Source organism: Phalangium opilio, unplaced genomic scaffold (genome assembly GCF_054372755.1).
Source record: "Phalangium opilio isolate 3A_F unplaced genomic scaffold, DU_Popi_V2 ptg000031l_1, whole genome shotgun sequence".
NCBI classification, from domain to species: domain Eukaryota; kingdom Metazoa; phylum Arthropoda; class Arachnida; order Opiliones; family Phalangiidae; genus Phalangium; species Phalangium opilio.
In genome coordinates, this window is record NW_028324158.1 from 2,768,125 (window position 1) to 2,787,986 (window position 19,862).

The 19,862-nt window shown below is 44.8% G+C and overlaps 55 non-coding genes across 55 annotated transcripts; all 55 read left to right on the forward strand.

The window, feature by feature from the left end:
- Positions 1-122: 122 nt before the first annotated feature.
- TRNAL-AAG (transfer RNA leucine (anticodon AAG)) lies at positions 123-204 on the forward strand. The gene has a single exon. It is a non-coding gene; the product is annotated as a tRNA-Leu (tRNA).
- A 70-nt stretch (positions 205-274) lies between these two features.
- TRNAL-CAG (transfer RNA leucine (anticodon CAG)) lies at positions 275-356 on the forward strand. The gene has a single exon. It is a non-coding gene; the product is annotated as a tRNA-Leu (tRNA).
- A 679-nt stretch (positions 357-1,035) lies between these two features.
- Positions 1,036-1,117, forward strand: TRNAL-CAG (transfer RNA leucine (anticodon CAG)). The gene has a single exon. It is a non-coding gene; the product is annotated as a tRNA-Leu (tRNA).
- A 224-nt stretch (positions 1,118-1,341) lies between these two features.
- Positions 1,342-1,423, forward strand: TRNAL-CAG (transfer RNA leucine (anticodon CAG)). Its single transcript has one exon. It is a non-coding gene; the product is annotated as a tRNA-Leu (tRNA).
- A 70-nt stretch (positions 1,424-1,493) lies between these two features.
- Positions 1,494-1,575, forward strand: TRNAL-UAG (transfer RNA leucine (anticodon UAG)). The gene has a single exon. It is a non-coding gene; the product is annotated as a tRNA-Leu (tRNA).
- A 70-nt stretch (positions 1,576-1,645) lies between these two features.
- On the forward strand, positions 1,646-1,726 carry TRNAL-AAG (transfer RNA leucine (anticodon AAG)). The gene has a single exon. It is a non-coding gene; the product is annotated as a tRNA-Leu (tRNA).
- Positions 1,727-1,948: 222 nt separating this feature from the next.
- TRNAL-CAG (transfer RNA leucine (anticodon CAG)) lies at positions 1,949-2,030 on the forward strand. Its single transcript has one exon. It is a non-coding gene; the product is annotated as a tRNA-Leu (tRNA).
- A 70-nt stretch (positions 2,031-2,100) lies between these two features.
- On the forward strand, positions 2,101-2,182 carry TRNAL-AAG (transfer RNA leucine (anticodon AAG)). The gene has a single exon. It is a non-coding gene; the product is annotated as a tRNA-Leu (tRNA).
- A 223-nt stretch (positions 2,183-2,405) lies between these two features.
- TRNAL-CAG (transfer RNA leucine (anticodon CAG)) lies at positions 2,406-2,487 on the forward strand. The gene has a single exon. It is a non-coding gene; the product is annotated as a tRNA-Leu (tRNA).
- Positions 2,488-2,557: 70 nt separating this feature from the next.
- On the forward strand, positions 2,558-2,639 carry TRNAL-AAG (transfer RNA leucine (anticodon AAG)). Its single transcript has one exon. It is a non-coding gene; the product is annotated as a tRNA-Leu (tRNA).
- A 221-nt stretch (positions 2,640-2,860) lies between these two features.
- TRNAL-UAG (transfer RNA leucine (anticodon UAG)) lies at positions 2,861-2,942 on the forward strand. Its single transcript has one exon. It is a non-coding gene; the product is annotated as a tRNA-Leu (tRNA).
- A 70-nt stretch (positions 2,943-3,012) lies between these two features.
- Positions 3,013-3,094, forward strand: TRNAL-AAG (transfer RNA leucine (anticodon AAG)). The gene has a single exon. It is a non-coding gene; the product is annotated as a tRNA-Leu (tRNA).
- A 360-nt stretch (positions 3,095-3,454) lies between these two features.
- On the forward strand, positions 3,455-3,536 carry TRNAL-AAG (transfer RNA leucine (anticodon AAG)). The gene has a single exon. It is a non-coding gene; the product is annotated as a tRNA-Leu (tRNA).
- A 70-nt stretch (positions 3,537-3,606) lies between these two features.
- Positions 3,607-3,688, forward strand: TRNAL-AAG (transfer RNA leucine (anticodon AAG)). The gene has a single exon. It is a non-coding gene; the product is annotated as a tRNA-Leu (tRNA).
- Positions 3,689-3,758: 70 nt separating this feature from the next.
- TRNAL-CAG (transfer RNA leucine (anticodon CAG)) lies at positions 3,759-3,840 on the forward strand. Its single transcript has one exon. It is a non-coding gene; the product is annotated as a tRNA-Leu (tRNA).
- Positions 3,841-3,911: 71 nt separating this feature from the next.
- Positions 3,912-3,993, forward strand: TRNAL-CAG (transfer RNA leucine (anticodon CAG)). Its single transcript has one exon. It is a non-coding gene; the product is annotated as a tRNA-Leu (tRNA).
- Positions 3,994-4,063: 70 nt separating this feature from the next.
- On the forward strand, positions 4,064-4,145 carry TRNAL-UAG (transfer RNA leucine (anticodon UAG)). The gene has a single exon. It is a non-coding gene; the product is annotated as a tRNA-Leu (tRNA).
- Positions 4,146-4,369: 224 nt separating this feature from the next.
- On the forward strand, positions 4,370-4,451 carry TRNAL-CAG (transfer RNA leucine (anticodon CAG)). The gene has a single exon. It is a non-coding gene; the product is annotated as a tRNA-Leu (tRNA).
- Positions 4,452-4,824: 373 nt separating this feature from the next.
- Positions 4,825-4,906, forward strand: TRNAL-UAG (transfer RNA leucine (anticodon UAG)). The gene has a single exon. It is a non-coding gene; the product is annotated as a tRNA-Leu (tRNA).
- Positions 4,907-4,978: 72 nt separating this feature from the next.
- On the forward strand, positions 4,979-5,060 carry TRNAL-CAG (transfer RNA leucine (anticodon CAG)). The gene has a single exon. It is a non-coding gene; the product is annotated as a tRNA-Leu (tRNA).
- A 373-nt stretch (positions 5,061-5,433) lies between these two features.
- TRNAL-UAG (transfer RNA leucine (anticodon UAG)) lies at positions 5,434-5,515 on the forward strand. The gene has a single exon. It is a non-coding gene; the product is annotated as a tRNA-Leu (tRNA).
- A 72-nt stretch (positions 5,516-5,587) lies between these two features.
- TRNAL-AAG (transfer RNA leucine (anticodon AAG)) lies at positions 5,588-5,669 on the forward strand. The gene has a single exon. It is a non-coding gene; the product is annotated as a tRNA-Leu (tRNA).
- Positions 5,670-6,042: 373 nt separating this feature from the next.
- TRNAL-UAG (transfer RNA leucine (anticodon UAG)) lies at positions 6,043-6,124 on the forward strand. The gene has a single exon. It is a non-coding gene; the product is annotated as a tRNA-Leu (tRNA).
- Positions 6,125-6,802: 678 nt separating this feature from the next.
- TRNAL-UAG (transfer RNA leucine (anticodon UAG)) lies at positions 6,803-6,884 on the forward strand. Its single transcript has one exon. It is a non-coding gene; the product is annotated as a tRNA-Leu (tRNA).
- Positions 6,885-8,171: 1,287 nt separating this feature from the next.
- On the forward strand, positions 8,172-8,253 carry TRNAL-UAG (transfer RNA leucine (anticodon UAG)). The gene has a single exon. It is a non-coding gene; the product is annotated as a tRNA-Leu (tRNA).
- A 72-nt stretch (positions 8,254-8,325) lies between these two features.
- TRNAL-AAG (transfer RNA leucine (anticodon AAG)) lies at positions 8,326-8,407 on the forward strand. The gene has a single exon. It is a non-coding gene; the product is annotated as a tRNA-Leu (tRNA).
- A 70-nt stretch (positions 8,408-8,477) lies between these two features.
- TRNAL-UAG (transfer RNA leucine (anticodon UAG)) lies at positions 8,478-8,559 on the forward strand. Its single transcript has one exon. It is a non-coding gene; the product is annotated as a tRNA-Leu (tRNA).
- A 527-nt stretch (positions 8,560-9,086) lies between these two features.
- TRNAL-UAG (transfer RNA leucine (anticodon UAG)) lies at positions 9,087-9,168 on the forward strand. Its single transcript has one exon. It is a non-coding gene; the product is annotated as a tRNA-Leu (tRNA).
- Positions 9,169-9,239: 71 nt separating this feature from the next.
- Positions 9,240-9,321, forward strand: TRNAL-AAG (transfer RNA leucine (anticodon AAG)). Its single transcript has one exon. It is a non-coding gene; the product is annotated as a tRNA-Leu (tRNA).
- Positions 9,322-9,391: 70 nt separating this feature from the next.
- TRNAL-UAG (transfer RNA leucine (anticodon UAG)) lies at positions 9,392-9,473 on the forward strand. The gene has a single exon. It is a non-coding gene; the product is annotated as a tRNA-Leu (tRNA).
- Positions 9,474-10,000: 527 nt separating this feature from the next.
- Positions 10,001-10,082, forward strand: TRNAL-UAG (transfer RNA leucine (anticodon UAG)). Its single transcript has one exon. It is a non-coding gene; the product is annotated as a tRNA-Leu (tRNA).
- Positions 10,083-10,154: 72 nt separating this feature from the next.
- TRNAL-AAG (transfer RNA leucine (anticodon AAG)) lies at positions 10,155-10,236 on the forward strand. The gene has a single exon. It is a non-coding gene; the product is annotated as a tRNA-Leu (tRNA).
- Positions 10,237-10,306: 70 nt separating this feature from the next.
- On the forward strand, positions 10,307-10,388 carry TRNAL-UAG (transfer RNA leucine (anticodon UAG)). Its single transcript has one exon. It is a non-coding gene; the product is annotated as a tRNA-Leu (tRNA).
- A 527-nt stretch (positions 10,389-10,915) lies between these two features.
- On the forward strand, positions 10,916-10,997 carry TRNAL-UAG (transfer RNA leucine (anticodon UAG)). Its single transcript has one exon. It is a non-coding gene; the product is annotated as a tRNA-Leu (tRNA).
- A 373-nt stretch (positions 10,998-11,370) lies between these two features.
- Positions 11,371-11,452, forward strand: TRNAL-UAG (transfer RNA leucine (anticodon UAG)). Its single transcript is given in 2 exon segments — positions 11,371-11,408; positions 11,418-11,452. It is a non-coding gene; the product is annotated as a tRNA-Leu (tRNA).
- A 72-nt stretch (positions 11,453-11,524) lies between these two features.
- TRNAL-AAG (transfer RNA leucine (anticodon AAG)) lies at positions 11,525-11,606 on the forward strand. Its single transcript has one exon. It is a non-coding gene; the product is annotated as a tRNA-Leu (tRNA).
- Positions 11,607-11,676: 70 nt separating this feature from the next.
- TRNAL-AAG (transfer RNA leucine (anticodon AAG)) lies at positions 11,677-11,758 on the forward strand. The gene has a single exon. It is a non-coding gene; the product is annotated as a tRNA-Leu (tRNA).
- A 223-nt stretch (positions 11,759-11,981) lies between these two features.
- TRNAL-UAG (transfer RNA leucine (anticodon UAG)) lies at positions 11,982-12,063 on the forward strand. The gene has a single exon. It is a non-coding gene; the product is annotated as a tRNA-Leu (tRNA).
- Positions 12,064-12,133: 70 nt separating this feature from the next.
- TRNAL-AAG (transfer RNA leucine (anticodon AAG)) lies at positions 12,134-12,215 on the forward strand. The gene has a single exon. It is a non-coding gene; the product is annotated as a tRNA-Leu (tRNA).
- A 70-nt stretch (positions 12,216-12,285) lies between these two features.
- TRNAL-UAG (transfer RNA leucine (anticodon UAG)) lies at positions 12,286-12,367 on the forward strand. The gene has a single exon. It is a non-coding gene; the product is annotated as a tRNA-Leu (tRNA).
- A 3,190-nt stretch (positions 12,368-15,557) lies between these two features.
- On the forward strand, positions 15,558-15,639 carry TRNAL-UAG (transfer RNA leucine (anticodon UAG)). The gene has a single exon. It is a non-coding gene; the product is annotated as a tRNA-Leu (tRNA).
- Positions 15,640-15,711: 72 nt separating this feature from the next.
- On the forward strand, positions 15,712-15,793 carry TRNAL-AAG (transfer RNA leucine (anticodon AAG)). The gene has a single exon. It is a non-coding gene; the product is annotated as a tRNA-Leu (tRNA).
- Positions 15,794-15,863: 70 nt separating this feature from the next.
- On the forward strand, positions 15,864-15,945 carry TRNAL-UAG (transfer RNA leucine (anticodon UAG)). Its single transcript has one exon. It is a non-coding gene; the product is annotated as a tRNA-Leu (tRNA).
- Positions 15,946-16,472: 527 nt separating this feature from the next.
- Positions 16,473-16,554, forward strand: TRNAL-UAG (transfer RNA leucine (anticodon UAG)). Its single transcript has one exon. It is a non-coding gene; the product is annotated as a tRNA-Leu (tRNA).
- A 72-nt stretch (positions 16,555-16,626) lies between these two features.
- TRNAL-AAG (transfer RNA leucine (anticodon AAG)) lies at positions 16,627-16,708 on the forward strand. Its single transcript has one exon. It is a non-coding gene; the product is annotated as a tRNA-Leu (tRNA).
- Positions 16,709-16,778: 70 nt separating this feature from the next.
- Positions 16,779-16,860, forward strand: TRNAL-UAG (transfer RNA leucine (anticodon UAG)). The gene has a single exon. It is a non-coding gene; the product is annotated as a tRNA-Leu (tRNA).
- Positions 16,861-17,387: 527 nt separating this feature from the next.
- TRNAL-UAG (transfer RNA leucine (anticodon UAG)) lies at positions 17,388-17,469 on the forward strand. The gene has a single exon. It is a non-coding gene; the product is annotated as a tRNA-Leu (tRNA).
- Positions 17,470-17,541: 72 nt separating this feature from the next.
- Positions 17,542-17,623, forward strand: TRNAL-AAG (transfer RNA leucine (anticodon AAG)). Its single transcript has one exon. It is a non-coding gene; the product is annotated as a tRNA-Leu (tRNA).
- Positions 17,624-17,998: 375 nt separating this feature from the next.
- On the forward strand, positions 17,999-18,080 carry TRNAL-UAG (transfer RNA leucine (anticodon UAG)). The gene has a single exon. It is a non-coding gene; the product is annotated as a tRNA-Leu (tRNA).
- A 70-nt stretch (positions 18,081-18,150) lies between these two features.
- Positions 18,151-18,232, forward strand: TRNAL-AAG (transfer RNA leucine (anticodon AAG)). The gene has a single exon. It is a non-coding gene; the product is annotated as a tRNA-Leu (tRNA).
- Positions 18,233-18,453: 221 nt separating this feature from the next.
- On the forward strand, positions 18,454-18,535 carry TRNAL-AAG (transfer RNA leucine (anticodon AAG)). The gene has a single exon. It is a non-coding gene; the product is annotated as a tRNA-Leu (tRNA).
- A 70-nt stretch (positions 18,536-18,605) lies between these two features.
- Positions 18,606-18,687, forward strand: TRNAL-UAG (transfer RNA leucine (anticodon UAG)). Its single transcript has one exon. It is a non-coding gene; the product is annotated as a tRNA-Leu (tRNA).
- A 527-nt stretch (positions 18,688-19,214) lies between these two features.
- Positions 19,215-19,296, forward strand: TRNAL-UAG (transfer RNA leucine (anticodon UAG)). The gene is given in 2 exon segments: positions 19,215-19,252; positions 19,262-19,296. It is a non-coding gene; the product is annotated as a tRNA-Leu (tRNA).
- Positions 19,297-19,368: 72 nt separating this feature from the next.
- On the forward strand, positions 19,369-19,450 carry TRNAL-AAG (transfer RNA leucine (anticodon AAG)). The gene has a single exon. It is a non-coding gene; the product is annotated as a tRNA-Leu (tRNA).
- A 70-nt stretch (positions 19,451-19,520) lies between these two features.
- On the forward strand, positions 19,521-19,602 carry TRNAL-UAG (transfer RNA leucine (anticodon UAG)). Its single transcript has one exon. It is a non-coding gene; the product is annotated as a tRNA-Leu (tRNA).
- The last annotated feature ends 260 nt before the right edge of the window (positions 19,603-19,862 follow it).

Below are 19,862 nucleotides of genomic sequence, written 5' to 3' on the forward strand. Positions count from 1 at the left end.
GTTTTAGGCACCGGTCTCTTCGATGGCGTGGATTCGAATCCCACCTCTATCAGACTCATGCATTTTGTTAGTTTAATAACATGAAGCTCTTGCTTATTTGTCTTAGTTGACGTGTGTGTTTAGGTAGAGTGGCCGAGTGGTCTAAGGCGCTGGTTTAAGGCACCAGTCTCTTCGGAGGCGTGGGTTCGAAGCCCACCTCTATCAGAGTCATGCATTTTCTTAGTTTAATAACATGAAGCTCTTGCTTATTTGTCTGAGTTGAAAAGTGTGTTCAGGTAGAGTGGCCGAGTGGTCTAAGGCGCTGGTTTCAGGTACCAGTCTCTTCGGAGGCGTGGGTTCGAATCCCACCTCTATCAGATTCATGCATTTTCATAGTTTAATAACATGAAGCTCTTGCTCATTTGTCTGAGCTGACGTGTGTGTTCAGGTAGAGTGGCCGTGTGGTCTAAGGTGCTGGTTTCAGGTACCAGTCTATTCGGAAGCGTGGTTTCGAATCTCACCTCAATCAGTCTGTTGTGTTTTTAAGAATTTTAAAGTGAAGATTTTGCTTAATAGACTGAGTTTACTTTTGTTTTCAGGTAGAGTGGCCGAGTGGTCTAAGGCGCTGGTTTTAGGCACCGGTCTCTTCGGAGGCGTGGTGTCGAATCCCACCTCTATCAGACTCATGCATTTTGTTAGTTTAATAACATGAAGCTCTTGCTTATTTGTCTTAGTCGACGTGTGTGTTCAGGTAGAGTGGCCGAGTGGTCTGAGTCGCTGGTTTAAGGCACCAGTCTCTTCGGAGGCGTGGGTTCGAAACCCACCTCTATCAGACTCATGCATTTTCTTAGTTTAATAACATGAAGCTCTTGCTTATTTGTCTGAGTTGACAAGTGTGTTCAGGTAGAGTGGCCAAGTGGTCTAAGGCGCTGGTTTAAGGCACCAGTCTCTTCGGAGGCGTTAGTTCGAATCCCACCTCTATCAGACTCATGCATTTTCTTAGTTTAATAACATGAAGCTCTTGCTTATTAGTTTTAGTTGACGAGTGTTTGTCCAGGTAGAGTGGCCGAGTGGTCTAAGGCGCTGGTTTCAGGTACCAGTCCCTTCGGAGGCGTGGGTTCGAAACCCACCTCTATCAGACTCATGCATTTTCTTAGTTTAATAACATGAAGCTCTTGCTTATTTGTCTGAGTTGACAAGTGTGTTCAGGTAGAGTGGCCAAGTGGTCTAAGGCGCTGGTTTAAGGCACCAGTCTCTTCGGAGGCGTTAGTTCGAATCCCAACTCTATCAGACTCATGCATTTTCTTAGTTTAATAACATGAAGCTCTTGCTTATTTGTCTTAGTTGACGAGTGTTTGTCCAGGTAGAGTGGCCGAGTGGTCTAAGGCGCTGGTTTCAGGTACCAGTCTCTTCGGAGGCGTGGGTTCGAATCCCACCTCTATCAGACTCATGCATTTTCTTAGTTTAATAACATGAAGCTCTTGCTTATTTGTCTGAGTTGACAAGTGTGTTCAGGTAGAGTGGCCGAGTGGTCTAAGGAGCTGGTTTTAGGCACCAGTCTCTTCGGAGGCGTGGATTCGAATCCCACCTCTATCAGACTCATGCATTTTCTTAGTTTAATAACATGAAGCTCTTGCTTATTTGTCTGAGTTGACAGGTGTGTTCAGGTAGAGTGGCCGAGTGGTCTAAGGCGTTGGTTTAAGGCTCCAGTCTCTTCGGAGGCGTGGGTTCGAATCCCACCTTATCAGACTCATGCATTTTCTTAGTTTAATAACATGAAGCTCTTGCTTATTTGTCTGAGTTGACAGGTGTGTTCATGTAGAGTGGCCGAGTGGTCTAAGGCGCTGGTTTCAGGTACCAGTCTATTCGGAGGCGTGGGTTCGAATCTCACCTCTATCAGACGCATGCATTTTCTTAGTTTAATAACATGAAGCTCTTGCTTATTTGTCTTAGTTGACGTGTGTGTTCAGGTAGAGTGGCCGAGTGGTCTAGGGCGCTGGTTTCAGGTACCAGTCTCTTCGGAGGCGTGGGTTCGAATCCCACCTCTATCAGACGCATGCATTTTCTTAGTTTAATAACATGAAGCTCTTGCTTATTTGTCTGAGTTGACAAGTGTGTTCAGGTAGAGTGGCCGAGTGGTCTAAGGCGCTGGTTTAAGGCACCAGTCTCTTCGGAGGCGTGGGTTCGAATCCCACCTCTATCAGACTCATGCATTTTCTTAGTTTAATAACGTGAAGCTCTTGCTTATATGTCTTAGTTGACGAGTGTTTGTCCAGGTAGAGTGGCCGAGTGGTCCAAGGCGCTGGTTTCAGGTACCAGTCTCTTCGAAGGCGTGGTTTCGAATCTCACCTCTATCAGTCTGTTGTGTTTTTAAGAATTTTAAAGTGAAGATTTTGCTTAATAGACTGAGTTTACTTTTGCTTTCAGGTAGAGTGGCCGAGTGGTCTAAGGCGCTGGTTTCAGGCACCGGTCTTTTCGATGGCGTGGATTCGAATCCCACCTCTATCAGTCTCATGCATTTTCTTAGTTTAATAACATGAAGCTCTTGCTTATTTGTCTGAGTTGACCGGTGTGTTCAGGTAGAGTGGCCGAGTGGTCTAAGGCGTTGGTTTAAGGCACCAGTCTCTTCGGAGGCGTGGGTTCGAATCCCACCTCTATCAGACTCATGCATTTTCTTAGTTTAATAACATGAAGCTCTTGCTTATTTGTCTGAGTTGACAGGTGTGTTCAGGTAGAGTGACCGAGTGGTCTAAGGCGCTGGTTTCAGGTACCAGTCTATTCGGAGGCGTGGGTTCGAATCTCACCCCTATCAGTCTGTTGTGTTTGTAAGAATTTTAAAGTGAAGATTTTGCTTAATAGACTGAGTTTACTTTTGTTTTCAGGTAGAGTGGCCGAGTGGTCTAAGGCGCTGGTTTTAGGCACCGGTCTCTTCGATGGCGTGGATTCGAATCCCACCTCTATCAGACTCATGCATTTTGTTAGTTTAATAACATGAAGCTCTTGCTTATTTGTCTTAGTTGACGTGTTTGTTTTGGTAGAGTGGCCGAGTGGTCTAAGGCGCTGGTTTAAGGCACCAGTCTCTTCGGAGGCGTGGGTTCGAAGCCCACCTCTATCAGAGTCATGCATTTTCATAGTTTAATAACATGAAGCTCTTGCTCATTTGTCTGAGCTGACGTGTGTGTTCAGGTAGAGTGGCCGTGTGGTCTAAGGTGCTGGTTTCAGGTACCATTCTCTTCGGAAGCGTGGTTTCGAATCTCACCTCAATCAGTCTGTTGTGTTTTTAAGAATTTTAAAGTGAAGATTTTGCTAAATAGACTGAGTTTACTTTTGTTTTCAGGTAGAGTGGCCGAGTGGTCTAAGGCGCTGGTTTTAGGCACCGGTCTCTTAGGAGGCATGGTGTCGAATCCCACCTCTATCAGACTCATGCATTTTGTTAGTTTAATAACATGAAGCTCTTAGTTGACGTGTGTGTTCAGGTAGAGTGGCCGAGTGGTCTAAGGCGCTGGTTTAAGGCACCAGTCTCTTCGGAGGCGTGGGTTCGAAACCCACCTCTATCAGACTCATGCATTTTCTTAGTTTAATAACATGAAGCTCTTGCTTATTTGTCTGAGTTGACAAGTGTGTTCAGGTAGAGTGGCCAAGTGGTCTAAGGCGCTGGTTTAAGGCACCAGTCTCTTCGGAGGCGTGGGTTCGAATCCCACCTCTATCAGACTCATGCATTTTCTTAGTTTAATAACATGAAGCTCTTGCTTATTTGTCTGAGTTGACAAGTGTGTTCAGGTAGAGTGGCCGAGTGGTCTAAGGCGCTGGTTTCAGGTACCAGTCTCTTCGGAGGCGTGGGTTCGAATCCCACCTCTATCAGACTCATGCATTTTCTTAGTTTAATAACATGAAGCTCTGCTTATTTGTCTTAGTTGACGAGTGTTTGTCCAGGTAGAGTGGCCGAGTTATCTAAGGCGCTGGTTTCAGGTACCAGTCTCTTCGGAGGCGTGGGTTCGAATCCCACCTCTATCAGACTCATGCATTTTCTTAGTTTAATAACATGAAGCTCTTGCTTATTTGTCTGAGTTGACAAGTGTGTTCAGGTAGAGTGGCCGAGTGGTCTAAAGAGCTGGTTTTAGGCACCAGTCTCTTCGGAGGCGTGGGTTCGAATCCCACCTCTATCAGACTCATGCATTTTCTTAGTTTAATAACATGAAGCTCTTGCTTATTTGTCTGAGTTGACAAGTGTGTTCAGGTAGAGTGGCCGAGTGGTCTAAAGAGCTGGTTTTAGGCATTAGTCTCTTCGGAGGCGTGGGTTCGAATCCCACCTCTATCAGACTCATGCATTTTGTTAGTTTAATAACATGAAGCTCTTGTTTATTTGTCTTAGTTGACGAGTGTTTGTCCAGGTAGAGTGGCCGAGTTATCTAAGGCGCTGGTTTCAGGTACCAGTCTCTTCGGAGGCGTGGGTTCGAATCCCACCTCTATCAGACGCATGCATTTTCATAGTTTAATAACATGAAGCTCTTGCTCATTTGTCTGAGCTGACGTGTGTGTTCAGGTAGAGTGGCCGTGTGGTCTAAGGTGCTGGTTTCAGGTACCAGTCTCTTCGGAAGCGTGGTTTCGAATCTCACCTCAATCAGTCTGTTGTGTTTTTAAGAATTTTTAAGTGAAGATTTTGCTTAATAGACTGAGTTTGCTTTTGTTTTCAGGTAGAGTGGCCGAGTGGTCTAAGGCGCTGGTTTTAGGCACCGGTCTCTTCGGAGGCGTGGTGTCGAATCCCACCTCTATCTGACTCATGCATTTTCTTAGTTTAATAACATGAAGCTCTTGCTTATTTGTCTGGGTTGACAAGTGTGTTCAGGTAGAGTGGCCGAGTGGTCTAAGGAGCTGGTTTTAGGCACCAGTCTCTTCGGAGGCGTGGGTTCGAATCCCACCTCTATCAGACTCATGCATTTTGTTAGTTTAATAACATGAAGCTCTTGTTTATTTGTCTTAGTTGACGAGTGTTTGTCCAGGTAGAGTGGCCGAGTGATCTAAGGCGCTGGTTTCAGGTACCAGTCTCTTCGGAGGCGTGGGTTCGAATCCCACCTCTATCAGACGCATGCATTTTCATAGTTTAATAACATGAAGCTCTTGCTTATTTGTCTGAGCTGACGTGTGTGTTCAGTTAGAGTGGCCGTGTGGTCTAAGGTGCTGGTTTCAGGTACCAGTCTCTTCGGAGGCGAGGTTTCGAATCTCACCTCTATCAGATTCATGCATTTTCATAGTTTAATAACATGAAGCTCTTGCTCATTTGTCTGAGCTGACGTGTGTGTTCAGGTAGAGTGGCCGTGTGGTCTAAGGTGCTGGTTTCAGGTACCAGTCTCTTCGGAAGCGTGGTTTCGAATCTCACCTCAATCAGTCTGTTGTGTTTTTAAGAATTTTAAAGTGAAGTTTTTCCTAAATAGACTGAGTTTTCTTTTGTTTTCAGGTAGAGTGGCCGAGTGGTCTAAGGCGCTGGTTTTAGGCACCGGTCTCTTCGGAGGCGTGGGTTCAAATCCCACCTCTATCATACTCATGCATTTTGTTAGTTTAATAACATGAAGCTCTTGCTTATTTGTCTTAGTTGAGGAGTGTTTGTCCAGGTAGAGTGGCCGAGTGGTCTGAGGCGCTGGTTTAAGGCACCAGTCTCTTCGGAGGCGTGGGTTCGAAACCCACCTATATCAGATTCATGCATTTTCATAGTTTAATTACATGAAGCTCTTGCTCATTTGTCTGAGCTGACGTGTGTGTTCAGGTAGAGTGGCCGTGTGGTCTAAGGTGCTGGTTTCAGGTACCAGTCTCTTCGGAAGCGTGGTTTCGAATCTCACCTCAATCAGTCTGTTGTGTTTTTAAGAATTTTAAAGTGAAGATTTTGCTTAATAGACTGAGTATGCTTTTGTTTTCAGGTAGAGTGGCCGAGTGGTCTAAGGCGCTGGTTTTAGGCACCGGTCTCTTCGGAGGCGTGGTGTCGAATCCCACCTCTATCAGACTCATGCATTTTCTTAGTTTAATAACATGAAGCTCTTGCTTATTTGTCTGAGTTGACAAGTGTGTTCAGGTAGAGTGGCCGAGTGGTCTAAGGAGCTGGTTTTAGGCACCAGTCTCTTCGGAGGCGTGGGTTCGAATCCCACCTCTATCAGACTCATGCATTTTGTTAGTTTAATAACATGAAGCTCTTGTTTATTTGTCTTAGTTGACTAGTGTTTGTCCAGGTAGAGTGGCCGAGTGATCTAAGGCGATGGTTTCAGTTACCAGTCTCTTCGGAGGCGTGGGTTCGAATCCCACCTCTATCAGACGCATGCATTTTCATAGTTTAATAACATGAAGCTCTTGCTTATTTGTCTGAGCTGACGTGTGTGTTCAGTTAGAGTGGCCGTGTGGTCTAAGGTGCTGGTTTCAGGTACCAGTCTCTTCGGAGGCGAGGTTTCGAATCTCACCTCTATCAGATTCATGCATTTTCATAGTTTAGTAACATGAAGCTCTTGCTCATTTGTCTGAGCTGACGTGTGTGTTCAGGTAGAGTGGCCGTGTGGTCTAAGGTGCTGGTTTCAGGTACCAGTCTCTTCGGAAGCGTGGTTTCGAATCTCACCTCAATCAGTCTGTTGTGTTTTTAAGAATGTTAAAGTGAAGATTTTTTTAATAGACTGAGTTTGCTTTTGTTTTCAGGTAGAGTGGCCGAGTGGTCTAAGGCGCTGGTTTTAGGCACCGGTCTCTTCGGAGGCGTGGTGTCGAATCCCACCTCTATCAGACTCATGCATTTTCTTAGTTTAATAACATGAAGCTCTTGCTTATTTGTCTGAGTTGACAAGTGTGTTCAGGTAGAGTGGCCGAGTGGTCTAAGGAGCTGGTTTTAGGCACCAGTCTCTTCGGAGGCGTGGGTTCGAATCCCACCTCTATCAGACTCATGCATTTTGTTAGTTTAATAACATGAAGCTCTTGTTTATTTGTCTTAGTTGACGAGTGTTTGTCCAGGTAGAGTGGCCGAGTGATCTAAGGCGCTGGTTTCAGTTACCAGTCTCTTCGGAGGCGTGGGTTCGAATCCCACCTCTATCAGACGCATGCATTTTCATAGTTTAATAACATGAAGCTCTTGCTTATTTGTCTGAGCTGACGTGTGTGTTCAGTTAGAGTGGCCGTGTGTTCTAAGGTGCTGGTTTCAGGTACCAGTCTCTTCGGAGGCGAGGTTTCGAATCTCACCTCTATCAGATTCATGCATTTTCATAGTTTAATAACATGAAGCTCTTGCTCATTTGTCTGAGCTGACGTGTGTGTTCAGGTAGAGTGGCCGTGTGGTCTAAGGTGCTGGTTTCAGGTACCAGTCTCTTCGGAAGCGTGGTTTCGAATCTCACCTCAATCAGTCTGTTGTGTTTTTAAGAATTTTAAAGTGAAGATTTTTTTAATAGATTGAGTTTGCTTTTGTTTTCAGGTAGAGTGGCCGAGTGGTCTAAGGCGCTGGTTTTAGGCACCGGTCTCTTCGGAGGCGTGGTGTCGAATCCCACCTCTATCAGACTCATGCATTTTCTTAGTTTAATAACATGAAGCTCTTGCTTATTTGTCTGAGTTGACAAGTGTGTTCAGGTAGAGTGGGCGAGTGGCCTAAGGAGCTGGTTTTAGGCACCAGTCTCTTCGGAGGCGTGGGTTCGAATCCCACCTCTATCAGACTCATGCATTTTGTTAGTTTAATAACATGAAGCTCTTGTTTATTTGTCTTAGTTGACGAGTGTTTGTCCAGGTAGAGTGGCCGAGTGATCTAAGGCGCTGGTTTCAGTTACCAGTCTCTTCGGAGGCGTGGGTTCGAATCCCACCTCTATCAGACGCATGCATTTACATAGTTTAATAACATGAAGCTCTTGCTTATTTGTCTGAGCTGACGTGTGTGTTCAGTTAGAGTGGCCGTGTGGTCTAAGGTGCTGGTTTCAGGTACCAGTCTCTTCGGAGGCGAGGTTTCGAATCTCACCTCTATCAGATTCATGCATTTTCATAGTTTAATAACATGAAGCTCTTGCTCATTTGTCTGAGCTGACGTGTGTGTTCAGGTAGAGTGGCCGTGTGGTCTAAGGTGCTGGTTTCAGGTACCAGTCTCTTCGGAAGCGTGGTTTCGAATCTCACCTCAATCGGTCTGTTGTGTTTTTAAGAATTTTAAAGTGAAGATTTTGCTAAATAGACTGAATTTTCTTTTGTTTTCAGGTAGAGTGGCCGAGTGGTCTAAGGCGCTGGTTTTAGGCACCGGTCTCTTCGGAGGCGTGGGTTCGAATCCCACCTCTATCAGACTCATGCATTTTGTTAGTTTAATAACATGAAGCTCTTGCTTATTTGTCTTAGTTGACGAGTGTTTGTCCAGGTAGAGTGGCCGAGTGGTCTGAGGCGCTGGTTTAAGGCACCAGTCTCTTCGGAGGCGTGGGTTCGAAACCCACCTCTATCAGACTCATGCATTTTCTTAGTTTAATAACATGAAGCTCTTGCTTATTTCTCTGAGTTGACAAGTGTGTTCAGGTAGAGTGGCCGAGTGGTCTAAGGAGCTGGTTTTAGGCACCAGTCTCTTCGGAGGCGTGGGTTCGAATCCCACCTCTATCAGACTCATGCATTTTGTTAGTTTAATAACATGAAGCTCTTGTTTATTTGTCTTAGTTGACGAGTGTTTGTCCAGGTAGAGTGGCCGAGTGATCTAAGGCGCTGGTTTCAGTTACCAGTCTCTTCGGAGGCGTGGGTTCGAATCCCACCTCTATCAGACGCATGCATTTTCATAGTTTAATAACATGAAGCTCTTGCTTATTTGTCTGAGCTGACGTGTGTGTTCAGTTAGAGTGGCCGTGTGGTCTAAGGTGCTGGTTTCAGGTACCAGTCTCTTCGGAGGCGAGGTTTCGAATCTCACCTCTATCAGATTCATGCATTTTCATAGTTTAATAACATGAAGCTCTTGCTCATTTGTCTGAGCTGACGTGTGTGTTCAGGTAGAGTGGCCGTGTGGTCTAAGGTGCTGGTTTCAGGTACCAGTCTCTTCGGAAGCGTGGTTTCGAATCTCACCTCAATCGGTCTGTTGTGTTTTTAAGAATTTTAAAGTGAAGATTTTGCTAAATAGACTGAGTTTTCTTTTGTTTTCAGGTAGAGTGGCCGAGTGGTCTAAGGCGCTGGTTTTAGGCACCGGTCTCTTCGGAGGCGTGGGTTCGAATCCCACCTCTATCAGACTCATGCATTTTGTTAGTTTAATAACATGAAGCTCTTGCTTATTTGTCTTAGTTGACGAGGTTTGGCCAGGTAGAGTGGCCGAGTGGTCTGAGGCGCTGGTTTAAGGCACCAGTCTCTTCGGAGGCGTGGGTTCGAAACCCACCTCTATCAGACTCATGCATTTTCTTAGTTTAATAACATGAAGCTCTTGCTTATTTCTCTGAGTTGACAAGTGTGTTCAGGTAGAGTGGCCGAGTGGTCTAAGGAGCTGGTTTTAGGCACCAGTCTCTTCGGAGGCGTGGGTTCGAATCCCACCTCTATCAGACTCATGCATTTTGTTAGTTTAATAACATGAAGCTCTTGTTTATTTGTCTTAGTTGACGAGTGTTTGTCCAGGTAGAGTGGCCGAGTGATCTAAGGCGCTGGTTTCAGTTACCAGTCTCTTCGGAGGCGTGGGTTCGAATCCCACCTCTATCAGACGCATGCATTTTCATAGTTTAATAACATGAAGCTCTTGCTTATTTGTCTGAGCTGACGTGTGTGTTCAGTTAGAGTGGCCGTGTGGTCTAAGGTGCTGGTTTCAGGTACCAGTCTCTTCGGAGGCGAGGTTTCGAATCTCACCTCTATCAGATTCATGCATTTTCATAGTTTAATAACATGAAGCTCTTGCTCATTTGTCTGAGCTGACGTGTGTGTTCAGGTAGAGTGGCCGTGTGGTCTAAGGTGCTGGTTTCAGGTACCAGTCTCTTCGGAAGCGTGGTTTCGAATCTCACCTCAATCGGTCTGTTGTGTTTTTAAGAATTTTAAAGTGAAGATTTTGCTAAATAGACTGAGTTTTCTTTTGTTTTCAGGTAGAGTGGCCGAGTGGTCTAAGGCGCTGGTTTTAGGCACTGGTCTCTTCGGAGGCGTGGGTTCGAATCCCACCTCTATCAGACTCATGCATTTTGTTAGTTTAATAACATGAAGCTCTTGCTTATTTGTCTTAGTTGACGAGTGTTTGTCCAGGTAGAGTGGCCGAGTGGTCTGAGGCGCTGGTTTAAGGCACCAGTCTCTTCGGAGGCGTGGGTTCGAAACCCACCTCTATCAGACTCATGCATTTTCTTAGTTTAATAACATGAAGCTCTTGCTTATTTCTCTGAGTTGACAAGTGTGTTCAGGTAGAGTGGCCGAGTGGTCTAAGGAGCTGGTTTTAGGCACCAGTCTCTTCGGAGGCGTGGGTTCGAATCCCACCTCTATCAGACTCATGCATTTTGTTAGTTTAATAACATGAAGCTCTTGTTTATTTGTCTTAGTTGACGAGTGTTTGTCCAGGTAGAGTGGCCGAGTGATCTAAGGCGCTGGTTTCAGTTACCAGTCTCTTCGGAGGCGTGGGTTCGAATCCCACCTCTATCAGACGCATGCATTTTCATAGTTTAATAACATGAAGCTCTTGCTTATTTGTCTGAGCTGACGTGTGTGTTCAGTTAGAGTGGCCGTGTGGTCTAAGGTGCTGGTTTCAGGTACCAGTCTCTTCGGAGGCGAGGTTTCGAATCTCACCTCTATCAGATTCGTGCATTTTCATAGTTTAATAACATGAAGCTCTTGCTCATTTGTCTGAGCTGACGTGTGTGTTCAGGTAGAGTGGCCGTGTGGTCTAAGGTGCTGGTTTCAGGTACCAGTCTCTTCGGAAGCGTGGTTTCGAATCTCACCTCAATCGGTCTGTTGTGTTTTTAAGAATTTTAAAGTGAAGATTTTGCTAAATAGACTGAGTTTTCTTTTGTTTTCAGGTAGAGTGGCCGAGTGGTCTAAGGCGCTGGTTTTAGGCACCGGTCTCTTCGGAGGCGTGGGTTCGAATCCCACCTCTATCAGACTCATGCATTTTGTTAGTTTAATAACATGAAGCTCTTGCTTATTTGTCTTAGTTGACGTGTGTGTTCAGTTAGAGTGGCCGTGTGGTCTAAGGTGCTGGTTTCAGGTACCAGTCTCTTCGGAGGCGAGGTTTCGAATCTCACCTCTATCAGATTCATGCATTTTCATAGTTTAATAACATGAAGCTCTTGCTCATTTGTCTGAGCTGACGTGTGTGTTCAGGTAGAGTGGCCGTGTGGTCTAAGGTGCTGGTTTCAGGTACCAGTCTCTTCGGAAGCGTGGTTTCGAATCTCACCTCAATCGGTCTGTTGTGTTTTTAAGAATTTTAAAGTGAAGATTTTGCTAAATAGACTGAGTTTTCTTTTGTTTTCAGGTAGAGTGGCCGAGTGGTCTAAGGCGCTGGATTTAGGCACCGGTCTCTTCGGAGGCGTGGGTTCGAATCCCACCTCTATCAGACTCATGCATTTTGTTAGTTTAATAACATGAAGCTCTTGCTTATTTGTCTTAGTTGACGAGTGTTTGTCCAGGTAGAGTGGCCGAGTGGTCTGAGGCGCTGGTTTAAGGCACCAGTCTCTTCGGAGGCGTGGGTTCGAAACCCACCTCTATCAGACTCATGCATTTTCTTAGTTTAATAACATGAAGCTCTTGCTTATTTCTCTGAGTTGACAAGTGTGTTCAGGTAGAGTGGCCGAGTGGTCTAAGGCGCTGGTTTAAGGCACCTGTCTCTTCGGAGGCGTGGGTTCGAATCCAACCTCTATCAGACTCATGCATTTTGTTAGTTTAATAATATGAAGCTCTTGCTTTTTTGTCTTAGTTGACGAGTGTTTGTCCAGGTAGAGTGGCCGAGTGGTCTAAGGCGCTGGATTCAGGTACCAGTCTCTTCGAAGGCGTGGTTTCGAATCTCACATCTATCAGTCTGTTGTGTTTTTAAGAATTTTAAAGTGAAGATTTTGCTTAATAGACTGAGTTTACTTTTACTTTCAGGTAGAGTGGCCGAGTGGTCTAAGGCGCTGGTTTTAGGCACCGGTCTCTTCGATGGCGTGGATTCGAATCCCACCTCTATCAGACTCATGCATTTTGTTAGTTTAATAACATGAAGCTTTTGCTTATTTGTCTTAGTTGACGTGTGTGTTCAGGTAGAGTGGCCGAGTGGTCTAAGGCGTTGGTTTAAGGCACCAGTCTCTTCGGAGGCGTGGGTTCGAATCCCACCTCTATCAGACTCATGCATTTTCTTAGTTTAATAACATGAAGCTCTTGCTTATTTGTCTGAGTTGACAAGTGTGTTCAGGTAGAGTGGCCGAGTGGTCTAAGGAGCTGGTTTTAGGCACCAGTCTCTTCGGAGGCGTGGGTTCGAATCCCACCTCTATCAGACTCATGCATTTTGTTAGTTTAATAACATGAAGCTCTTGTTTATTTGTCTTAGTTGACGAGTGTTTGTCCAGGTAGAGTGGCCGAGTGATCTAAGGCGCTGGTTTCAGTTACCAGTCTCTTCGGAGGCGTGGGTTCGAATCCCACCTCTATCAGACGCATGCATTTTCATAGTTTAATAACATGAAGCTCTTGCTTATTTGTCTGAGCTGACGTGTGTGTTCAGTTAGAGTGGCCGTGTGGTCTAAGGTGCTGGTTTCAGGTACCAGTCTCTTCGGAGGCGAGGTTTCGAATCTCACCTCTATCAGATTCATGCATTTTCATAGTTTAATAACATGAAGCTCTTGCTCATTTGTCTGAGCTGACGTGTGTGTTCAGGTAGAGTGGCCGTGTGGTCTAAGGTGCTGGTTTCAGGTACCAGTCTCTTCGGAAGCGTGGTTTCGAATCTCACCTCAATCAGTCTGTTGTGTTTTTAAGAATTTTAAAGTGAAGATTTTTTTAATAGATTGAGTTTGCTTTTGTTTTCAGGTAGAGTGGCCGAGTGGTCTAAGGCGCTGGTTTTAGGCACCGGTCTCTTCGGAGGCGTGGTGTCGAATCCCACCTCTATCAGACTCATGCATTTTCTTAGTTTAATAACATGAAGCTCTTGCTTATTTGTCTGAGTTGACAAGTGTGTTCAGGTAGAGTGGGCGAGTGGTCTAAGGAGCTGGTTTTAGGCACCAGTCTCTTCGGAGGCGTGGGTTCGAATCCCACCTCTATCAGACTCATGCATTTTGTTAGTTTAATAACATGAAGCTCTTGCTTATTTGTCTGAGCTGACGTGTGTGTTCAGTTAGAGTGGCCGTGTGGTCTAAGGTGCTGGTTTCAGGTACCAGTCTCTTCGGAGGCGAGGTTTCGAATCTCACCTCTATCAGATTCATGCATTTTCATAGTTTAATAACATGAAGCTCTTGCTCATTTGTCTGAGCTGACGTGTGTGTTCAGGTAGAGTGGCCGTGTGGTCTAAGGTGCTGGTTTCAGGTACCAGTCTCTTCGGAAGCGTGGTTTCGAATCTCACCTCAATCGGTCTGTTGTGTTTTTACCTCTCCGAGTGACGTATGTCACGGAGAGGTTCTAATTTCGACGTGTCTGTGTGTGTGTGTGTGTGTCTGTCTGTTGTTACACCCACGTGACCGCGTTCGCAGTTTGCAAATCGGAGCAAACGTGTTCTCAATTTCCGGAAATTTCGAAAATTGTATTACACTTACAGGCTATTACTCCATTGCCTGTCTAACATCACCAGCCTCTGGTCTTTGTCCATCCCACATGGACACCAGTCTGTACACACTGGCTTCTAATCACAATCATCTGCTGCTCTTTGTCCATCCCACATGGACACCAGTCTGTACACACTGGCTTCTAATCCCCACCCTCTTGTGGTCTTTGTCCATCCCACATGGACACCAGTCTGTCCACACTGGCTTCTAATCACCACCGTCATCTGCTCTTTGTCCATCCCACATGGACACCAGTCTGTACACCTGGCTTCTAACACCACCATCTTCTGGTCTTTGTTTTTGTCCATCCCACATGGACACCAGTCTGTACACACTGGTTTCTACACACCACCATCTTCTGGTCATTGTTTTTGTCCATCCCACATGGACACCAGTCTGCACACCTGGCTTCTACTCCATCATCATCGTTAAGGTTAAGACATACGCGGCGATCGGCCAGGGTTACGAGAAACGTCCGGCCTCCCTAAGGTGGGGCTTCCACCAAAGGTTCACGCAATTGCGCTGTTCTTATCCATGGCTGCGATTCGAAACCCTTATATACTACCTATTTTAGTAAGGCGAAGCAACCGGCGTATGCTTCATTTCAAACGCCAATATTAGTCAAGTCTCTCAAGAATGTTTAATTGTTCTTTTTTAAAACGATGTAACGTTCAATAAGGCGAATAACTAACGAAGAAAATATTAAATATTAATTATATTTATTTTAATATTTAAGATAATCTTGTTTCTCAATTCAAAATTAATACGGAAAGAGGTAAAAGCAGTCTATGTTTTTGTCTGTATGTGTCCGTCCGTTGTTACAGTAGTGCGCTGCGTTAGAAGTTCGTTTTGTTTTGATGTGTAAAGAAATCCAACACAACCATAATATTCCCTTTATCCTTAATATAAACTGAATATGTGGAAATAGTTTTCGTAATTATGATGCATTTAGTACTTTTGTAGCTTTAAAGCTCTATTTCATTTTGATATTCCAAAGATTTTTTTAATATTATTATTTAAAATGGATGTTTATATATTACTTAAGCTATACTACATCTGTTTATAGCATAATCCTTTCTAAAATCATAGTGAATACAAGCACAACGCTGCTATGTTGGTCAAATGAACTCTTATTTGTCAATAGGCCTAGTGAACCAAAAAGTAAAAGTTTGGGTTTGGTTTTCGTTTCTGTATGCAGAGACATTAACGGTTCAGAGTGAGCCGAAAGTTAAATACACTTTTAAATAATTAGGCTTAGATTTATAATCATGGTGGAAATCTGGGTCGCGTTCAGCAGAGCCTCGCGTTGCTGAACGCGGCCCAGGGATTTTGTTTTTGAATTTTGACGTCACGGTGCTTAGCGCTGAGCTAGCGCGGTCTTCAAAGAAAATAGTCTGCTTTTTTGATAACGTGACGTAAAACGCGTAGTTCTCAGCTTGGCGAAAAAACCATGGAGGAATTAATACAAATAGCTCTATGGGACTATAGCTATTTAATTGGCGTGAAACCAGTTGATCACGCGAGAATTTTAAGAGATATGTTAGTTTTTAATTTTAATTATAAAAGTTGTTATCTATCTCTATAAATATATTATCCTACAATTTTTGTTAAGCCTTGGTACCTTGCACGCTTTATTGCGCTAGCGTCATTTATAAAACGCCGATGACCCGTTTTTCCCCCATCGGATGATTTTAATGTGTACAAGTATATCATTATTGGATGTAAAATGTCGTCTGATTTACAGTAAATTTGCTATGCTTTGTATACTGCTTTAATATTTCATAAATTTTAACTTAAGAAACATTTCCATATCTGGGTAAATAAGTTTGTAAGTAGTCGTCTGGACTCGGAGAGGTAATATTTTGGTTTTCCCAACTTGTTAAGAATTTTAAAGTGAAGATTTTGCTAAATAGACTGAGTTTTCTTTTGTTTTCAGGTAGAGTGGCCGAGTGGTCTAAGGCGCTGGTTTTAGGCACCGGTCTCTTCGGAGGCGTGGGTTCGAATCCCACCTCTATCAGACTCATGCATTTTGTTAGTTTAATAACATGAAGCTCTTGCTTATTTGTCTTAGTTGACGAGTGTTTGTCCAGGTAGAGTGGCCGAGTGGTCTGAGGCGCTGGTTTAAGGCACCAGTCTCTTCGGAGGCGTGGGTTCGAAACCCACCTCTATCAGACTCATGCATTTTCTTAGTTTAATAACATGAAGCTCTTGCTTATTTCTCTGAGTTGACAAGTGTGTTCAGGTAGAGTGGCCGAGTGGTCTAAGGAGCTGGTTTTAGGCACCAGTCTCTTCGAAGGCGTGGGTTCGAATCCCACCTCTATCAGACTCATGCATTTTGTTAGTTTAATAACATGAAGCTCTTGTTTATTTGTCTTAGTTGACGAGTGTTTGTCCAGGTAGAGTGGCCGAGTGATCTAAGGCGCTGGTTTCAGTTACCAGTCTCTTCGGAGGCGTGGGTTCGAATCCCACCTCTATCAGACGCATGCATTTTCATAGTTTAGTAACATGAAGCTCTTGCTTATTTGTCTGAGCTGACGTGTGTGTTCAGTTAGAGTGGCCGTGTGGTCTAAGGTGCTGGTTTCAGGTACCAGTCTCTTCGGAGGCGAGGTTTCGAATCTCACCTCTATCAGATTCATGCATTTTCATAGTTTAATAACATGAAGCTCTTGCTCATTTGTCTGAGCTGACGTGTGTGTTCAGGTAGAGTGGCCGTGTGGTCTAAGGTGCTGGTTTCAGGTACCAGTCTCTTCGGAAGCGTGGTTTCGAATCTCACCTCAATCGGTCTGTTGTGTTTTTAAGAATTTTAAAGTGAAGATTTTGCTAAATAGACTGAGTTTTCTTTTGTTTTCAGGTAGAGTGGCCGAGTGGTCTAAGGCGCTGGTTTTAGGCACCGGTCTCTTCGGAGGCGTGGGTTCGAATCCCACCTCTATCAGACTCATGCATTTTGTTAGTTTAATAACATGAAGCTCTTGCTTATTTGTCTTAGTTGACGAGTGTTTGTCCAGGTAGAGTGGCCGAGTGGTCTGAGGCGCTGGTTTAAGGCACCAGTCTCTTCGGAGGCGTGGGTTCGAAACCCACCTCTATCAGACTCATGCATTTTCTTAGTTTAATAACATGAAGCTCTTGCTTATTTCTCTGAGTTGACAAGTGTGTTCAGGTAGAGTGGCCGAGTGGTCTAAGGAGCTGGTTTTAGGCACCAGTCTCTTCGGAGGCGTGGGTTCGAATCCCACCTCTATCAGACTCATGCATTTTGTTAGTTTAATAACATGAAGCTCTTGTTTATTTGTCTTAGTTGACGAGTGTTTGTCCAGGTAGAGTGGCCGAGTGATCTAAGGCGCTGGTTTCAGTTACCAGTCTCTTCGGAGGCGTGGGTTCGAATCCCACCTCTATCAGACGCATGCATTTTCATAGTTTAATAACATGAAGCTCTTGCTTATTTGTCTGAGCTGACGTGTGTGTTCAGTTAGAGTGGCCGTGTGGTCTAAGGTGCTGGTTTCAGGTACCAGTCTCTTCGGAGGCGAGGTTTCGAATCTCACCTCTATCAGATTCATGCATTTTCATAGTTTAATAACATGAAGCTCTTGCTCATTTGTCTGAGCTGACGTGTGTGTTCAGGTAGAGTGGCCGTGTGGTCTAAGGTGCTGGTTTCATGTACCAGTCTCTTCGGAAGCGTGGTTTCGAATCTCACCTCAATCGGTCTGTTGTGTTTTTAAGAATTTTAAAGTGAAGATTTTGCTAAATAGACTGAGTTTTCTTTTGTTTTCAGGTAGAGTGGCCGAGTGGTCTAAGGCGCTGGTTTTAGGCACCGGTCTCTTCGGAGGCGTGGGTTCGAATCCCACCTCTATCAGACTCATGCATTTTGTTAGTTTAATAACATGAAGCTCTTGCTTATTTGTCTTAGTTGACGAGTGTTTGTCCAGGTAGAGTGGCCGAGTGGTCTGAGGCGCTGGTTTAAGGCACCAGTCTCTTCGGAGGCGTGGGTTCGAAACCCACCTCTATCAGACTCATGCATTTTCTTAGTTTAATAACATGAAGCTCTTGCTTATTTCTCTGAGTTGACAAGTGTGTTCAGGTAGAGTGGCCGAGTGGTCTTAGGCGCTGGTTTAAGGCACCTGTCTCTTCGGAGGCGTGGGTTCGAATCCAACCTCTATCAGACTCATGCATTTTGTTAGTTTAATAATATGAAGCTCTTGCTTTTTTGTCTTAGTTGACGAGTGTTTGTCCAGGTAGAGTGGCCGAGTGGTCTAAGGCGCTGGATTCAGGTACCAGTCTCTTCGAAGGCGTGGTTTCGAATCTCACATCTATCAGTCTGTTGTGTTTTTAAGAATTTTAAAGTGAAGATTTTGCTTAATAGACTGAGTTTACTTTTACTTTCAGGTAGAGTGGCCGAGTGGTCTAAGGCGCTGGTTTTAGGCACCGGTCTCTTCGATGGCGTGGATTCGAATCCCACCTCTATCAGACTCATGCATTTTGTTAGTTTAATAACATGAAGCTTTTGCTTATTTGTCTTAGTTGACGTGTGTGTTCAGGTAGAGTGGCCGAGTGGTCTAAGGCGTTGGTTTAAGGCACCAGTCTCTTCGGAGGCGTGGGTTCGAATCCCACCTCTATCAGACTCATGCATTTTCTTAGTTTAATAACATGAAGCTCTTGCTTATTTGTCTGAGTTGGCAGGTGTGTTCAGGTAGAGTGGCCGAGTGGTCTAAGGCGCTGGTTTCAGGTACCAGTCTATTCGGAGGCGTGGGTTCGAATCTCACCCCTATCAGTCTGTTGTGTTTGTAAGAATTTTAAAGTGAAGATTTTGCTTAATAGACTGAGCTTACTTTTGTTTTCAGGTAGAGTGGCCGAGTGGTCTAAGGCGCTGGTTTAAGGCACCAGTCTCTTCGGAGGCGTGGGTTCGAATCCCACCTCTATCAGAGTCATGCATTTTCTTAGTTTAATAACATGAAGCTCTTGCTTATTTGTCTGAGTTGACAAGTGTGTTCAGGTAGAGTGGCCGAGTGGTCCAAGGAGCTGGTTTTAGGCACCAGTCTCTTCGGAGGCGTGGGTTCGAATCCCACCTCTATCAGACTCATGCATTTTGTTAGTTTAATAACATGAAGCTCTTGTTTATTTGTCTTAGTTGACGAGTGTTTGTCCAGGTAGAGTGGCCGAGTGATCTAAGGCGCTGGTTTCAGTTACCAGTCTCTTCGGAGGCGTGGGTTCGAATCCCACCTCTATCAGACGCATGCATTTTCATAGTTTAATAACATGAAGCTCTTGCTTATTTGTCTGAGCTGACGTGTGTGTTCAGTTAGAGTGGCCGTGTGGTCTAAGGTGCTGGTTTCAGGTACCAGTCTCTTCGGAGGCGAGGTTTCGAATCTCACCTCTATCAGATTCATGCATTTTCATAGTTTAATAACATGAAGCTCTTGCTCATTTGTCTGAGCTGACGTGTGTGTTCAGGTAGAGTGGCCGTGTGGTCTAAGGTGCTGGTTTCAGGTACCAGTCTCTTCGGAAGCGTGGTTTCGAATCTCACCTCAATCGGTCTGTTGTGTTTTTAAGAATTTTAAAGTGAAGATTTTGCTAAATAGACTGAGTTTTCTTTTGTTTTCAGGTAGAGTGGCCGAGTGGTCTAAGGCGCTGGTTTTAGGCAACGGTCTCTTCGGAGGCGTGGGTTCGAATCCCACGTCTATCAGACTCATGCATTTTGTTAAATTAATAACATGAAGCTCTTGCTTATTTGTCTTAGTTGACGAGTGTTTGTCCAGGTAGAGTGGCCGAGTGGTCTGAGGCGCTGGTTTAAGGCACCAGTCTCTTCGGAGGCGTGGGTTCGAAACCCACCTCTATCAGACTCATGCATTTTCTTAATTTAATAACATGAAGCTCTTGCTTATTTCTCTGAGTTGACAAGTGTGTTCAGGTAGAGTGCCCGAGTGGTCTAAGGAGCTGGTTTTAGGCACCAGTCTCTTCGGAGGCGTGGGTTCGAATCCCACCTCTATCAGACTCATGCATTTTGTTAGTTTAATAACATGAAGCTCTTGTTTATTTGTCTTAGTTGACGAGTGTTTGTCCAGGTAGAGTGGCCGAGTGATCTAAGGCGCTGGTTTCAGTTACCAGTCTCTTCGGAGGCGTGGGTTCGAATCCCACCTCTATCAGACGCATGCATTTTCATAGTTTAATAACATGAAGCTCTTGCTTATTTGTCTGAGCTGACGTGTGTGTTCAGTTAGAGTGGCCGTGTGGTCTAAGGTGCTGGTTTCA